Genomic DNA, 17,443 nt, shown 5'->3' on the forward strand with positions numbered 1-17,443 from the left:
AGATTATGACTTGGTAATGTTCATATATCACCTATTCAATCTCTCATGCTCCCATATGGCATTCCACACCAATTTCATATTTATCTATCATCTTTACTAACCTATTTTTAAGTTACACACTTACATCACCTTTATTGTCATTCACATTAATTCATATTTCATACACCAAACATACATGCCATTCATCACACACTTATTAGCCATAAGCAACAATAACCACATTAAAGCCTAAGCACATTTGTATGCATGCACCAATAAATAGGGTTACAACCCAAAATAATCAATATGAGCCACCTCTCTTGGTCATATACAAAATAATCATAATACTTTCATAAGCCAATACTTTTGGCTAATCAATATGACACATAACAAAAAGTCCAGGTCCCTATACATGCCATACTCAAAATGTTGAGACTTACTATACCCAAATATCCAGTTGATAGTGTGATCGAGCCTCCGATATCCTTCGATCCCCAAGCTAGCTTGGTGATACTACAAGAAAATGGAAAAGAAAAGGGAGTAAACAAAAATCTTAGTAAGTTCATATGCAAATAAATAGCAACATAATCACATATATCTAAATACTGATGACATAACATAGTTTACTTATGTGTTATCATAAACTCATAGGCTTAACTTACACAATTTCAATCTTACCAAAAGTTCATCACATAATAAGCTCATTCATATAAGTTTTTCGTACATATCTGTACCAACTCGTAACACATTGTCACATTTCTTTATCATTGACTTACTTGTCATAATTCACTAATTTACCCGTTGAACACTTGGAACACTATCGGATACATGGAAAGCTTGCACATAGTGCCTCATACGTAGCCACTTGCTACCTCATATCACATATCACACATTGCTCGCTCTTGAACTAATCACGGGCCTACTCACACAAGCTGACAGTTAGGACGTAAATACACGGGCTACTCACACAAGCTGACAGGTACTCACAACACATGCCGGGCTACCCAACCATCTGTAGAACGTACAAGACTAGCACCCGGATTCACATAGTCACATATACACATAATCTCATAAGCTTATAATCACATAGTTCCTAGTGACATGTCACTTGTATCCTAAACTATTCCTAAGGTTCAAACGGGATTCTTCGATACCACATTTCTATCGAACTTGCTCGTAACGTCAATTTCAATACTCATAGCACCAATCCCATATTCATGGAGTAATCAAAGTATAAATCATGATACAATTTAGGAAATAAACACATGATACAACATCACATTAAATATGTTTGTACTTACCATACATGAAATATTAAAGCATTTAAAGTATGGTACATGTTCCATTATTTGCAAATGAACTCACCTCAGCACAAAATATGGACAATTAATTCGGTTTAGTCTAAAATCTTGTTCTTTCCCCGGTCTAGGTCCGGACTCTATTTTTCTTGATCTATAATAGCAAATTCAGCTCATTTAATCATCGTATTATTCAAACCAGTCCAAAAACTATATTTTGGCAAAATTATAGTTTCACCCCTTAACTTTCATATATTTACAAATTAGTCCTTAGGCTCGTAAAATGAAATGTGTTCATTTTCTTTGTTACCCAAGCCTAGCCGAACCTATTCTATGCTTATATCAGCTCACATTTTCCTTTATTTCACATTTTACTACTCATTTTTACACCTTTTTACAAACAAGTCCTTTCCATGCATTTCTATAAAAAATCACTTAGTAAAAGATGTTAAACACACATCAAACTTTCATATTCTTCCATTAAACATCAAAATACAAACATGTCACACATGGGTAAGTTTTTGAACATGAATCCTAGCTCAAAATATGGCTATAAATGGATAGATCATACTTCAAAGACTTCAAAAATGCAAAGAACATAAAAAAAGGGGCTAGGAAGCACTTACAATCAAGCTTGAAAAGTTGAAAAAACCTAGCTATGGAGAGCTTGAGAATTTCGGCTATGGCATGGAGAATATGAACAAATTTTCTTGATTTTTCCCTTTTTATTATTTTATTAACCAAATGACCAAAATGCCCTTTTCACTAAACTTTCAAATTTTATCCATGCATGCCTATCTTTGTCCAAAATTTTAGAACTTGGTCAAATTGCTATTTAAGGACCTCTAATTAATGATCCAATGCAATTTCATGCTTGAAGCTTCTAGAACACAATTTTTACAACTTATTCAATTTAGTCCCTAAAGTCAAATTGGACACTTTACTCATAAAAATTCATCATGAAATTTTTACACAAGCATGGAATCATATCATAAACCTCATAATAATCATAAAATATTTATTTCTAGTTTCAAATTTGTGGTCTTGAAACCACTGTTCAAACTAGGCCGTAATTCGGGGTGTTACAATTCTCTTTCCTTAGGGATTTTAATCCCCGAAAATCTTATCTGTAAATTGGGTATTGGTTTCTCATATTTTCTTCGGTCTCCCATGTAACGTCTTCAACTCCATGTCTTTGCCATAAAGTTTTCACAAGGGCAATACTTTTGTTTCTCAATTGTTTGACTTCCTAGGCAAAAATCTTAATCGGCTCTTCGCCATAAGTCATATCTGGTCAGATCTCGACCTCCGTCAGTGAAATCACATGTGAAAGATCAGATCAGTATCGGCGCAACATAGACAAATGGAACACATCATGAATCTTTTCCAATTCAGCTGGTAAGGCTAATCGATAGGCAATTGACGCTACTCTCTCGGTGATTTCATACGGTCCAATAAAGCGTGGACTTAATTTGCCTTTCCTACCAAATCTCAAAACCTTTTTCCATGGTGACACTTTCAAAATCACCGACCTCAAACTCAATCTCTTTTCGTTTCAAACCGCGTGGGATTTTTGTCTATCCGAAATGACTTTCAAGCAATCATGTATTATCTTTACTTTTTCTTCGACTTCTCAGACTAAATCAACTCCATGAATCTGATTCTCTCTGAGTGCAGTCCAATTCAAGGGCATGCGACACTTACGCCCATACAATGTCTTATAAGGCTCCATTTTCAAACTCGACTAAACACTATTGTTGTAGGCAAATTCTACCAATGATAAATACTTTTTTCAATTACCTTGGAACTCAAGAACACAACACCAAAACATATCCTTGAGAATTTGAATTACTCACTCAGACTGATCATCGGTCTGCGGGTGAAAAGCGGTACTGAAATTCAATTTTGTACCTAAAGTCTCCTACAACTTCTTCCAAAATTGTGGATCTCTATCTAATATAATTGATAAAGGTACTCCGTGCAACCTCACTATTTCAGAAATATACAACTCGGCTAACTTATCAAGTGAATAGTCAGTGTGTACCGGGATGAAATGAGTCGACTTTGTTAATCGATCAATAATAACCCATACAACATCTTTCTTTCTCGGTATCAAAGGCAAACCCATCACAAAGTCCATAGTAATACGGTCCCATTTCTATTTGGGAACCATAACAGGCTGATGTAAGCCTGAAGATACTTGGTGTTCAGCTTTCACTTATTGACAAATCAGACATCTCAAAACGAACTCAGAAATATCTCTTTTTATACTCGGCCACTAATATAATTTCTTCAAGTCATGGTACATTTTCGTACTATCCGTATGCATAGATAAATGACCACTATGGGCCTCAAGCAAAATATTCTGAATCAACTCGGTATTCTTACCATCAGAACTAATCCAAAAATCTGATTCCATACCTAATTCACATTGGACTCTTTTGGCTTGCAAATCATCGTCACTTTGCTAGGCTTCATAAATCTATTGGAGAAACATTGATCTAGCTCTTAACTCGACTAGAATCGAACCGTCATCTGTTAAGGCGAACTGAGTGTTCATAACCCTCAATGCAAACAAGGATTTTCTACTTAATGCATCGACGACCACGTTCGCCTTTCCCGGGTGATAATCAACCACTAAGTCATAATCTTTTATCAACTCTAGCCATCTCCTTTGTCGTAGGTTCAAGTTCGTTTGAGTCATCAAGTACTTTAGACTTTTATGGTCAGTATACACAGGAAATTTCTCGCCATACAAATGATGTCTCTAAATCTTCAACGCAAACACGATGGCAGCCAATTCCAAATCGTGTGTTAGATAATTCTTCTCATATGGTTTTAACTGCTTTGAGGCATAAGCTATGACCTTGCCTTCTTGTATAAGTACACAACCCAATCCATTCAAGAATGCATCACTATAAACCATAAATTCTTTTCCCGGTTTAGGTTGTACTAAAATTGGAACCTCAGTCAACAATGCCTTTAGTTTCTCAAAACTCTGTTGGCATTTTTCCGTCCATTCGAACTTAACATTTTTTTGTAACAATATCATCATTGAAGTAGCAATCATATAAAATCTTTTAACAAACCGTCTATAATAACCGGCTAAGCCTAGGAAGCTTCTAACCTCTGACACATTCCTCGGCGGTTTCCATTCAACAATAGTCGAAATCTTACTTGGATCTACTCGAATGCCATCACCCGAAACAATGTGCCCCAAGAATCCAACTTCTTGAAGCCAAAAATCGCTTTTACTAAACTTAGCATACAACTGCTTGTCTTTTAAAGGTTTGCAAAACCGTTCTCAAGTGCTCGACGTGCTCGGCCTCATCATGCGAATAAATCAGTATATCGTCAATAAAAACAATCACAAATTTATCTAAGTATGGTTAGAAAATATGGTTCATTATATCCATAAATACCACAGGAGCATTTGTTAAACCAAAAGGCATAACCAAAAATTCATAATGACCATACCTCATCCGAAATACAGTCTTCGGTACATCTGATTCTTTAACTATCAATTGGTAGTAGCCGGACCTTAAGTCAATCTTGGAAAATATTGTGGCTCCCTTCAATTGGTCAAATAAGTCATCGATTCTTGGTAAGGGGTACTTGTTCTTTATGGTTGCGTAATTAAGTTGTCGGTAGTCAATGCACAATCTCATTGAACCATATTTCTTTTTCACAAATAGCATCGGCGCGCCCCACGGAGAATAACTGCATCTCGTAAAACCTTTATCCATTAAATCTTGTAATTGGACTTTTAACTGCTTTAACTTTGTCGGAGCCATCCTATATGGAGTAATTAAAATAGGTGAGTACCCGGAACTAATTCAATTCCAAACTCAACTTCCCTAATTGGAGGCAATTCGGGCAACTCTTCCGGGAAAACATTTGGATATTCGCATACTACTGGCACTGACTCAATTTTCAACTCAGACTTCTTTATGTTCAACACAAAGGCAAGATAAGTTTCATAACCTTTTCTTCGACATCTCTGAGCAGTCATAGAAGAAATCACTACAGGTGAGCTATCCGATTCATCTGACTCAACTCAAAGAATGTTACCGCTTTCACATTTCAATTCAATGATTTTCCTTCCACAGTTCACTACTATATCATGCATGGTCAACCAATCCATACCAAGTATAATATCAAATTTATCAAACGGAAAAAGCATGAGATTAGCTGGAAAACAATGACATCTAATCATTAAAGGGAAATTCTTACATAATTTGTCAACTATCACATGGTTGCCTAGGGGGGTTCGACACTTTTATCACAAATTCTGTAGACTCAACGGGCATATTCATACTAGACACCAATTTCACATACATATATGAATGGGTAGATCCCAGATCAATTAAAGCAACAACAGAAGTATCATAGAGAGAAAAAGTACCCGTAATCACATCAGGGGATGAAGCCTCTTCGCAAGTGCGAATGGCATAAGTCCTCACAGGTGCTCTACCCTCGGGCCAAAAAGCTAAATCCCTAGGTGTACTCTTACTACTTGCCCCATTTCCCGAATTCTTCTGTGGTTTCCCTCTAGAAGCAGTATTGTTCGATCTTGCCCTCTGAAATTTTTCCTTTTCAACTGTTTCAGGACAATCCTTGATAAAATAATCATGTGAAACACACTTGAAACATGCCTGGCTATTCATCCAGCATTCACCACGATGACGTCTTGTAATAGCCCAGTTTAGACCCTATTCGAAACAGTGGTTTTGGGACCAGAAATCCAAGTCAGAAAAATATTTTAATATTCTTTTTGGTGTCTACAAAATGTTAATTTATATGTGTGAAATTTTCTTGATTTAATTTTATCGTTTGAGTGTTCTATTTAATAAAAGGACTTAATCGCGTAAAATGTAAAAGTGACTAGCTAATTGTTAAAGTGCTACATTGTTATTGTTTTTATAATGTGGAGTCCTTAAGATGTAATTTTACCTTTGGAAACATGCATGGACGGTTATGGGCATTGATTGTAATGTTTTCAAATTAATTTATAAAGGTTAATTTAGTAAATTATGTGTTAAAATGATATTAAATAAAAATAAAACATAACAAAACATGCATGTGTTCATCTTGGTTGCCAAAACTTCAAAATAAAGAGAAAGAAAAGAGTTTTAAATGTTTGACCTTTGTATTCTTCAAATTAGGTATGTGTTAAACTTGGTTTTTGATAATTTTTACGTTTTTGAGATCGTTGCTTCGTGTTTTAGCTAGCCCATGCTTTAATTTTTAGAATTGATAATGAATTTGAGATTTTTCATTGTTGAAAGCTTGATTATTTTTGTGTTTGATGATGAAAAATAAATAGGTGTTAATAGATTTTCATGTTTGATTAAGTGATTTTTAGTAAAAATGTCTATTTAGGATTAAATTGTGAATTTTGTAAATTGAGGGGTCAAAATGTGAAATAAATGAAAGAAATGGGCTGCTAAGGACCTTAGTGAAATTCAGCCAAGCATAGGTGTGGTGAAATTTTGAATATTTTGTGTTTTGTGAAATAGGGAATAAATTGTAAAAACAGTGAAATTTTAGGGGCAAAAGTGTAATTTTCCCATTTATGTGTTTTTGGATGAATTTGAATGAATATATGATTAAATAAGTCAAATTTATATTGAATTAGATCAAGAAAAGAGGAAATCGGATTTGGATCTTGGGAAATCTAAAGTTGTCGAATAGTCGTTCTGATTCGTTTGTCTTTGTCCGAGGTAAGTTCATAAGTAAATAAATGTCGTTAAATTCGATTGCATATATTTTATTTGTGCCGAATTAAATTATTACTTGAATATATATGTCCAAGCCGAATTTTTATAAGTGTGGGAGAAGTATTTATGAGTCTGAATTAATCGAGTTACGACGTCCGAAAGCCCTGTACGAACCTCAGGAATAGTTAGGATACATATGTCATGATATAGGATTTCGATATGTGTTTTCATGTAAGACCACGTCTGGGACGTTGGCATCAATATGTGATTTACGTGTAAAACCATGTCTGGGACATCGGCATTGTATTTGATTTCATGTAAGACCACGTCTGGGACGTTGACATTGTACGAGCTTTTTAACTATCCGAGTATCCTTATAATTCCGAATGGCTCCACAGGCAATATTGAGTAATGATCGAATGTGAAATCGAGATAAGAGGTCAGGTACGTGCTAAGTTAAATGATTGGGAAAATAAGGTAAGTGTGTACTTGTGATTTATATATGAAATATGCATTATAAAATTGAGAATTATTTATGTTTATGAGTATATGTACATTCGGCCATTGATATTATAATGTTAATGTTTATGAGATAATAATTGAGTTTGTAAGCATAATACATGTACATTTGGTTAAAATTTGTTTGGTTTGGTCTAGTTTAATTAATATATGTATGTCATTAAAATAAATTATTTGCTTATGACTTACTAAGCTATTTAAGCTTATTGTGTGAGTGTATTCATTGTTTTATAGATTTTTGAAAGCTAGTTACGAGCTCAGGGATCGTCACAGAAATCCGTCACACTATCGATTGCTATTTTGGTATTTTTTTTTAAAGTTGAACTTTGAATCTATGGCATGTTTAGGCTAGCTTGTGTTTTGGTTAGTGTTGAAATTGTAAATATAAAGCCATGCAAAAATGACTAGTTATGATGTTTAAGTTTATGCAAATTTCGGTCATGATATATATATATGTGAGGTGTTTGGCATATTTGTTAATGGTTGTGTAATTTGATTATGGTTTAAGCCTATTTTGAAAGCAACATGCATATTATATATATATATGATGTACTTGGTATATGCATGATATAGTCTAGTGGGTTGGTATGATTAAGTAGATGAAAAGTTTATATTATATGTGTATGAAATTGATTTGATTACTTAGGTTTGGATTATAAATGATTTTGGATGTTGAACGAGTGATGTTTAGACATGTTTCATAGTATATGAAAAAGACATGATATGAGTTAATGTGATTGTTCAAAAATGACTCAAATTGATATGATCATATGTGCATAGATTTGTGATGAGTTAAAAGGAATATTTGATCTAGATATAGTGCTTGTTATTTGTTATTAATATAAACGTATGTCTAGTATGCCGTGTGGATATTATAATATAAGTTAATATACTGGCCGAATAGATGATGTGATGAATGGCAAAGTAGGTACATGTTTTAGGCTTAATTGGTTGGCTATATAGGTGCGGTGGATAAAAGAAAATAATTATTATGATTTATAATAAACTTGGTATTTGGTAAATAGGTGTTTTAGGAATGAATGTATTTCGGCAAGTATGTTTAAGTTGGTGGTTAGTGCTTTAGTAAAATGCATATTGAACATTGACATAAAATGTACATTCGGTTATATTATTGGATTCCAAATGTCGCATATGTGATTGGTTGAGTATATATATATTGGTTTGATTAGTTTCAATAAGTGTATGTGCAAGAGTATTAAAATGAAATATTTAATATTATAGCAAATGCATAATGGTTTACTTAGTGATAATTAAACTTTTAAATTGCATTAAAAGATATCTTTATGTAATTTATGTTTATGAAATGGGAAAATGTTTGATTTATTTCATTTGGGTATTCGAATACCATTATAGTGACGAATATATAGGTTGAGTTATGTATTTATAAAGTGTATATTATAAGACATTAAGACATGTTTATTAACTTGAGAACATGATATATGTTTGATATGAATTCGGTCGAACTATAAGATATGAATAATTTATGCAGTATGATTTTTGTTTATTATTTAATTAGTAATATGTTATATATATATATATATGAATATGATCTATGTTTTGCATGATGATTAAAATGTGCTATTATGTTCGGTAATGCCTCAACCCTAGTTTGGCAACGGATACGGGTTAGGGGTGTTACATGTCTGCCACAATGTTGACATTCAAGTCTATTAGGCCGAGCGTCACCCACACTCGCTATCGAAGTAGTTTGAGCCTTATGACCCGAATACTGTTTCCCATGGTCCCTGTCTGAAAACCCAGCTGAAACACTTGATCAAGTATTAAACTCTCTCGGTTTCTTAGTTGAGGACTGAAATGATTTACCCATCTATCTCTTCTTCAAATCTTGAGACTCTAACACAGCTTTTCTCTTCTCTTTAGCCAATTCCTCGGCTTTACAAGCTCTCTCTACGAGCACAATGAAATTTCTCAGTTCAAGACCAACAATCGGATGTCTTCGTTTAATCCATCTTCAAATCTTTTGCACATGATGGCCTCAGTTGATACACATTCTCGAGCATATTTGCTTAGTCTCACGAATTCACGCCCATATTCCGTTACCATCATTCGACCCTGTTTTAACTTGAAGAATTCCTTCCTTTTCTGATCAATAAATCTCTGGCTAATGTACTTCTTACGAAATTCTTCTTGGAAGAATTCCTAGTTAACTCCCTCCCTTGGTTCAACCAACACAAGAGTGTTCCACCACTGATAAGTTGAGTCTCTCAAGAGGGACACAACACACTTCATGCATTCCTCAGGTGTGCATGATAACTCATCAAACACCCTAATGGTGTTCCCGAGCCAGAACTCTACCCTCTCAGGGTTATCATCTTTACTAGCTCGAAACTCTTCAGCTCCTTGTTTCCGAATCTTATCAACTGGAGGTATACTCAGTCTCACGAAGTTCATACCTTGGGGTGCTACGGGGATAGGTTAAGGAATAAGTGGAGGCGGAGGGGGTTGAGCGTTCAGGTTCATTCGAACGAACTCCGTGTACTAGGCATCCATCATGTGGAGAAATGCTTCCCTGCCTTCTTCTCCTCGACTAACTATAGGGGGTCTACTATCAGATGGCGCTACCCCTTCAGGGGTGCAGGCGCGTTACTTTGAACATCATCCGCCACTGCTCTGTCGAGATCCATTTACTATATAAAAACATATTTCTAAATCGTCAAGAGTCGTAACACTATCATAACGTATGTATGGCATGTATAGCTAGACTCGTACACCTGCTATGTTAGTCCAAGAATTGACTAAACCATAGCTCTGATACCACTAAATGTAACACCCTTTATCCGTTTCTTACGCCGGGACATGATTTGAGGCATTACCGGACTTAAATTTAAACTAACATACAATGCCAAGCCATAAAATTTCATCCAAATTTAAAACTTTCAATCACATGCAAATTGACCCTTATAAAGACCTATGAGGCCCAAAACATACGTTGGGGGTAGTTTGGGACTAAATCAAAAACTTTTAGAACTTATGCTACACTTAGAAGAATTTCTTACTTTAAAGAGTCACTGGAACGATGGAAATGTGCAAGTGTACACAATCGCAACAAGTAATAAAGTGACAAGTAAATGTCGAGTTATCGTTATCACAGGGACTGTGAAAAGAATTATTTATGAATGCAATTTAAAACACTTTGGTAAAAAAAATATTTTATTTTGAAAAGGGTGATTAAAAAAATAAGATTTTAAACTTAATAAAAATAAAATTTCTAATGGACGATTTCAAAATATGATTTAATCAAGATGACATAATTGTGTTGGATTAATTATATTTCTTTAACTTAGAATTATTAAACTCATGTTTATGTTGTTACGAATAAATTCACGGCAACTCGGTAATTTGCTAACTTATGAACATACTTACCTACACAAATCCATTCATCTCTTAACATATCCCTATGTTAATTCAATCGATTAAACAAATTCTAATAAGCAAACATGTTATTGCACATACATACTCATTAAATTGAACTAATCTCTTGTATATTCCTATTTCAATTCAAACGATTAATTAAATCTAATAAGCACATAAAAGACTATGTGAGGTAACAAGGTATCCTTACCTTGAAACAGTTTAATCACAATAATCTTGCAAGTTATGCAAGGAAAATGTATCGGCAGATACAATGCTAACAATAAACATGCACTAATTAAGTACTGTATCCATTAATTACAATTTCAATCCATTTAAATAATTAATTCATTAGTTACCTAACAATTGTAATGCAAGAATAACTTAGTCATGATTTTACTTAATCAAGCATCTTACCAAGGCTTACAACAGCATAAACACAACTTTAATAATTTAAGAGGATGAAATGCAATCAGCCCAACATGAATTAAATTCAAGCTAAGCTGATTAAATTAACCATTCCAACAACATAAATATTCATATATATATATATATATATATATATATATATGTGTTCATCACAAAAACAACAAAAATAAAAGAGATAGGGAACAAGAATAAAATCCGGTGTTTTTTTGTAGCTTGACTAGGCTGCTCCGTTCTTTCTTCTTTGTTGTCCTTGCTGATCAAGGCTACTATGAACACTCAATTGCTACTTCAATATGGCTGAAGAAGAACCCTTTCTCAAGGGGAGAAATCGGCAAAAGATTAAGGAACTTTGAATGGAAAAAATGAGAGAAAAAGTGAAAGAGGAGAGAAGAATTGTGAGAGAAGAGATGTGAATGAGGGATGTGTTGAATGATCAACCAAGGGGGGTTTTTATAGCTGAATGTGGCAGCTGATATTTGCTAAAAATAGCAACCAAAAAGCCACCCCTTGGCCGGCCTCCTATGTGGCAAAGTTGATGGCTTCAACTTTGCTAAAAATGGCTTGGGGCAAATCTACAAAGCCACCAATTGTGAAGGGGTTTAATTGCAATTTGAATAAGTCTTCAAAGGCTTCTTTGCAGCTTAAATAATCAGTTAATGAGCTGAATTGGTCAGCACTTGGACAGTTTTGGGCTGTCCTTTTCTTGGCCTATTCGGTTTACTCGGTTCGGTTTAATCGGACCACTTCTTCATAATTAATTAACCATAATTTATTAACCCAAATTAAATTGGATATAAATTAAAATTAATTATATTATGAATAAATACATATAATTTTGGAAAGTCTTAGGCTAAAATTTAATTTTCCTCGATACTTCAAATTGCTTCTCGGTTTCGTGCTTCTAGTAGTGTCTACCGAGCCAATTTTCGCCCTTTGTGTAAATCTGTCGAAAATAACCAAAATTCATAAAAAATAATTATGAAATTAACTAAAATTTAACATGTTCATATTTTAAGTGCACTTTAATTATTTTATAAAAATTAATTATTTTTCGACAAGAATTTAACCGAATTCGCATGAATTTAAGTTAAAAACAGTATGAAAAAGTGTGTAAATTTTTGTGTTTCCAAACCCCCAAACTTAATTCATTACTCATCCCGAGTAATGCATAAATTGAAAAGAATTTCTCATAAACACCTTTGAAAATTTCCTTCAGAACAACATTCTTCCCAGAATTATGAATTTAATATACTTATGCTAAAAAAAAGGGAAATTTGATAGTTATGCTTACTTAAGTATACATATCGTTCAAATTAATCTCAATCATTCTTATGATAGCAAAAAATAGACTAAATGCTTCCTAATAAAGTCATGTTAAACCTTACCAATTTAATTTTATTCCCTTACTTAAGATTAAGCTGCAATCATTAAGTTTAACTTATGCCTTTATATGTTGAACGTAGCAATTTCTCTCCACTAATGTAGGTAGCATTGGAACTTTGAATCAATAGGTCTTTAACAAGGTTGTGACATGTCTCGGCTTAGGGGTAGGTAAAAGTTAGATAAATTTAGGCTTTTAAACCCTAGACTTAGCTTCAATTGGACCTTTGGAATGATTTCCCTTAATACACCAACTTACTTTGCTTTTATATGATCTTTTGTACATCTTATTTTAAGAAATCATGCTCTCTCTTTTTTTTAACACGAGCATTTTACTGAATGTACTATAATTTTAGAGCATTTGATATTTCTTTTCAATTCCCCCAAACTTATTTTTAAAGAATACTTTGAATAATACTGAGTGTAGTGTTTGGGACAATTTTAAGATAGTTAAGAGAGAAGTGATGGCTAAATTTGTAAGGGTTCAAATAAAATTAGGCCATATAGTCTCAAAGTTGGGTTTCAAAGGATAAAAATTTCATCATGGTTAGCTTGAAAGGCTCAAATGGTCCAAACAAAAGTTAACTAAATCATTTTCAATGTTCCATGCTTTCTAGGATTTCGCCTCAAGAAACTACTAAGTCAATTCTAAAGACTTAAATTTTCATGCATGCCTAACTTTCGTAAGGAACTAAAAATTTATGGTACGATTTGCATGATTTATTAGAAATACATTCATATCATTATTAAGCTAAGATAATAATTTATTGAAATAATAGAACTTTATTTATACTGAAGTTTAACATACTTAACAAAATTTCCAATTATTGAACAAAATATATCCTAATCATAATTAAAAGAAAAATTTATTCTGAGTGGAAATAATTTAATTTTTCGGTCCCCCTACTTAAGATGAACAATGCCCTCATTGTTTAAAGTGAATAGATATTATACACCAGGTAGGATTCTAGAAAAGAGGAGGTGAGTGAAATTGACTGCTTAAGTACCAAGCTCTCTCTAGATCCAATCCTAGACATGTATATACCTATTGCCACACTTTATACCTTACGACTTGTTCATTATTCATGATTTCCATCTCTTGCTTGATTATGCGAAAATAAAAATTCCTAATTAAACTTAACCCTAAAATGACCTAAGAACATAAATAAAATAAAGTCAAGATCCCCCTTTTATTTATTTGCAGATCCTTCCGAATTCGACTTATCTTTTGCTCCATCATTATTGCCTTTGCATGAATCGCTTCACTCCTTCTTCGATAATGGAATCCATGGTTCGAATATAAAATCTAGAAATTCAGGCACAAAAATATATGGGTCATTGTAAATTTTCTTAAGAGCACTTCTCATTGAGTCATCCTTTATTTTTTAGTATCTTTAGTAAGCTTGTTGCTACCATTGCATATGCTGCATTATGTCCATCAATTTTGACAGCTCATCTCGAAGATCTGGGCGAGGTGATTGAGCTCTGAACATTGAAGTTTCGACATTAGGTTCCACTTCTGATTCCATTGGTTCCGCCTTATCTGGGACTTCAGCTGATTGCATTGTGGCATCTTCTTCTTCTTCTTCGGGATCCTCACTTTCTTGAACTCGTTGCTGTAGAACAGATTCTCTAGCTATTCGATAGGGGTCCCAATCTGTGATTGTGCCTTGGCTATAACCTGTCTTCTTTACGTTTGCAAGAATTTTAGCTTTCAAGCATAGGATTGTTATTGTAAAATGAAAGTAGGCTGGGCCAGAACGTCTAACGGCATAATTCTGCATCTCTCTCAGGATGATTTTTCCCACATCAATGGTCTTTCCAGTTAAAATCGAGTATAATAAGACCATTATTTTTCCCACATCAATGGTCTTTCCAGTTAAAATCGAGTATAATAAGACCATTCGCTCTAATGAAATTGTAGTGCCATGTGAGCTAGGCATAAGACTGAAACGGATGGAATAAAACCATACCTTTGCCAGTGGTGTCAGATATTCTCTTCGACAAGTGTGGATTCCTTGCTTTGACACAGTTCACTTAGAACCTAGAACTGTAAGTTCCTCGAGAATTTCTTATAAATTTTCAGGCTCTATATTGCTCATGAAGGAAGAATAATCATCGTTTTTGAAATCAGGCAATTCAAAGAACTCATTAATAGCGTTTGAAGTTATTGGTACCTTGATTCCACGAACTGGAACTTCTGTCCACTCGCTTGAGGTTAAATTTGAATAAAATTCGTGCACTAACTCCTCATCCACACTAGGTCTCTTCTCGTAAAACAATTCCCAATTGAGGGCTTCAGTAACTTGACGAATACGTGCCAAAAAGTCTTTGTAGTTGCTCTCTTTCAATGTAAAGCCTTTCTCTGGATGCATCTATTAATTTTTGAAGATACTCTGGTATCTTGCTTTGGCTTCTTCACAATGGAACTGGTTTTATGTTTCATCAATTTAGACGCAGGCAGCGTGATTAACCACCTTTTTTTTAAGAACTCCTAAAAAAATAGTTAGAAAGCAAAAGAGGTCGATTTAAGGTAGAATGGAGGATTTAGCTAAGAATGGGTGAAGGTGTGTGCCGCTCGGGTGTTGGAACGCTACTAGATGCTTGCAGTGGAAGGGCTACTGGAGCAGAACAACAACGTCTTGGAGTGGGCTGAGTGTGGCGTGTAGGCGCTAGGTGCATGTCTTGAACACGACACAGGCAAATGAGGTCGGGCAAGCAGAAGGCCGAAAGGTAGGCAGTGCACGCAATGCAATGCAAGGCGATGGGCAGGCATGCATGAGGTTTACTGGGCATTTGTTGGCTGACTGCTGGGTGATGTTGTGGCTAGAGGCTTGTGACACTTAAGGATTTGGTGCTTTGGGGTTTTGAGTGATGAATTCATAGAGGGAAGTAATGGTGGAATTTATAGTGAGAATAGTAGAAATTAGAATAGAATTCTTAGTATAATTTAACAATTAAAAAAATCTAAATCTAATTCTACTCAAAGTTAACAACAATTAATAATCAAATATATGCATATTAATTTATTAATGCTATTAATTTATTAAAACAAGATTAAAATTAAACTAATCCTAATTTCATGTAAGTTGATAAAAATTAATATATAAATTATAATAGATATAATTATATATTAAAGATTATCATCTTACTATTTTTGTGTAAAATTTTTAATTAAAACATTTATTCTAGATGCCTTTTGGAAATATTTACAAAAAGAGACAGCTAATTTTTATTATTTAAGAAAAAGCAACCAAAATTTAAAATAATTCAATTAAGTCCCTGGACTTAAAGAAAATTTGAAATTGAGTTGCAATTTAAAACTTGGATCAAAATTGACCTTTTTATTTGAAAAACCAAAAATTTAGTTTTCTATTTAGGGAATAATTTCTTGAAAAATTATGTTAAAATCAATTCCCATGAAAGATTGGAGGGGTCACAAGCGGTCCCGCTTAAGTTCCAATCTCCTAGACATAATTTATTTAAACATACTAATCCTGGAAATATACCCTAAATCATTTATTAAAAAAGGAAAATAAGAAAATTTAAACATCCAATAAGATGAACGAAATTTGATTCCGTTCAATCTTTCTCCCTAGTAATGTTTCAGACGCTGAGCATTAACTTGAAAATTACCTTCCTTACCTTGGAGTTCAACAACTCCGTATGGATAGACGCAATGAATCTTAAATAGACCGGACCAACGTGATTTTAGTTTACCTAGAAAGAATCTTAATCTGGAATTAAATAACAAGACTTGCTGACCTGCTTCAAATTATCGAACTCGAATGTGCTCGTCATGCCATTTCTTAAGTCTCTCCTTGAGTAATTTGGCATTTTCGTACGAGAACATTTGGAATTCCTTTAGCTCATTGAGTTGGAGCATCCATTTCTGTTTAGCAAGTTTAAGATCCACGTTGAGTTGTCGAAGGGCCCAGTAAGCTTTGTGATCTAACTCCAAGGGCAGATGACAGGCTTTCCTAAAGACCAGCTTGTAGGGTAACATCCCTAAAGGTGTCTTGTATGCTGTTCTGTAATACCATAAAGCATCATCCAGTCTTTTGGACCAATCTCGTCGGTTCGGGAAAACTACCTTCTCAAGTATGCCTTTGATCTCATTGTTTGCCAGTTCAGCTTACCCATTCGTCTGCGGATGGTAAGCTGTAGCGACCTTGTGTTTCACTCCATGTTTATCTATTAACCATTTCAACCACTTGCTCTTGGGGTTCTAAACATCACAACCTTAGCATCGTTTGTCAGATGTCCTTCAGCCTTAATCTACTTAGAGACGTAGTCTATAGCTACCAAGATGTACTTGTGACCAAAAGACAAAGGGAAAGGACCGAGAAAATCAATATCCCAAACATCGAATAATTCTACCTCAATGATGTTTGTTCGAGGCATCTCATTTCTACTGGTGACATTTCTGACCCTTTGACATCTATCACAACTCTTTACGTAGGCATATGTGTCTTTGGATAGTCTTGCCCAAAATAATTCGACTTGCAATACCTTGGCTGCAGTACGTGTTCCTCCGAAGTGTGCCCCACTCGGAGCTGAATGACAATGATATAGAATCTTATGTACTTCATCTTCTGCCACGTATCTCTTGATCATTTGATCTGCACACTTCTTAAACAAGTACGGCTCTTTCTAGAAATAGTACTTCACATCGTGAATAAACTTTTTCTTTTGATGATACGTCTTATCAATTGGCATAAAACC

Source organism: Gossypium arboreum, chromosome 2 (assembly GCF_025698485.1).
Source record: "Gossypium arboreum isolate Shixiya-1 chromosome 2, ASM2569848v2, whole genome shotgun sequence".
Classification (NCBI taxonomy): domain Eukaryota; kingdom Viridiplantae; phylum Streptophyta; class Magnoliopsida; order Malvales; family Malvaceae; genus Gossypium; species Gossypium arboreum.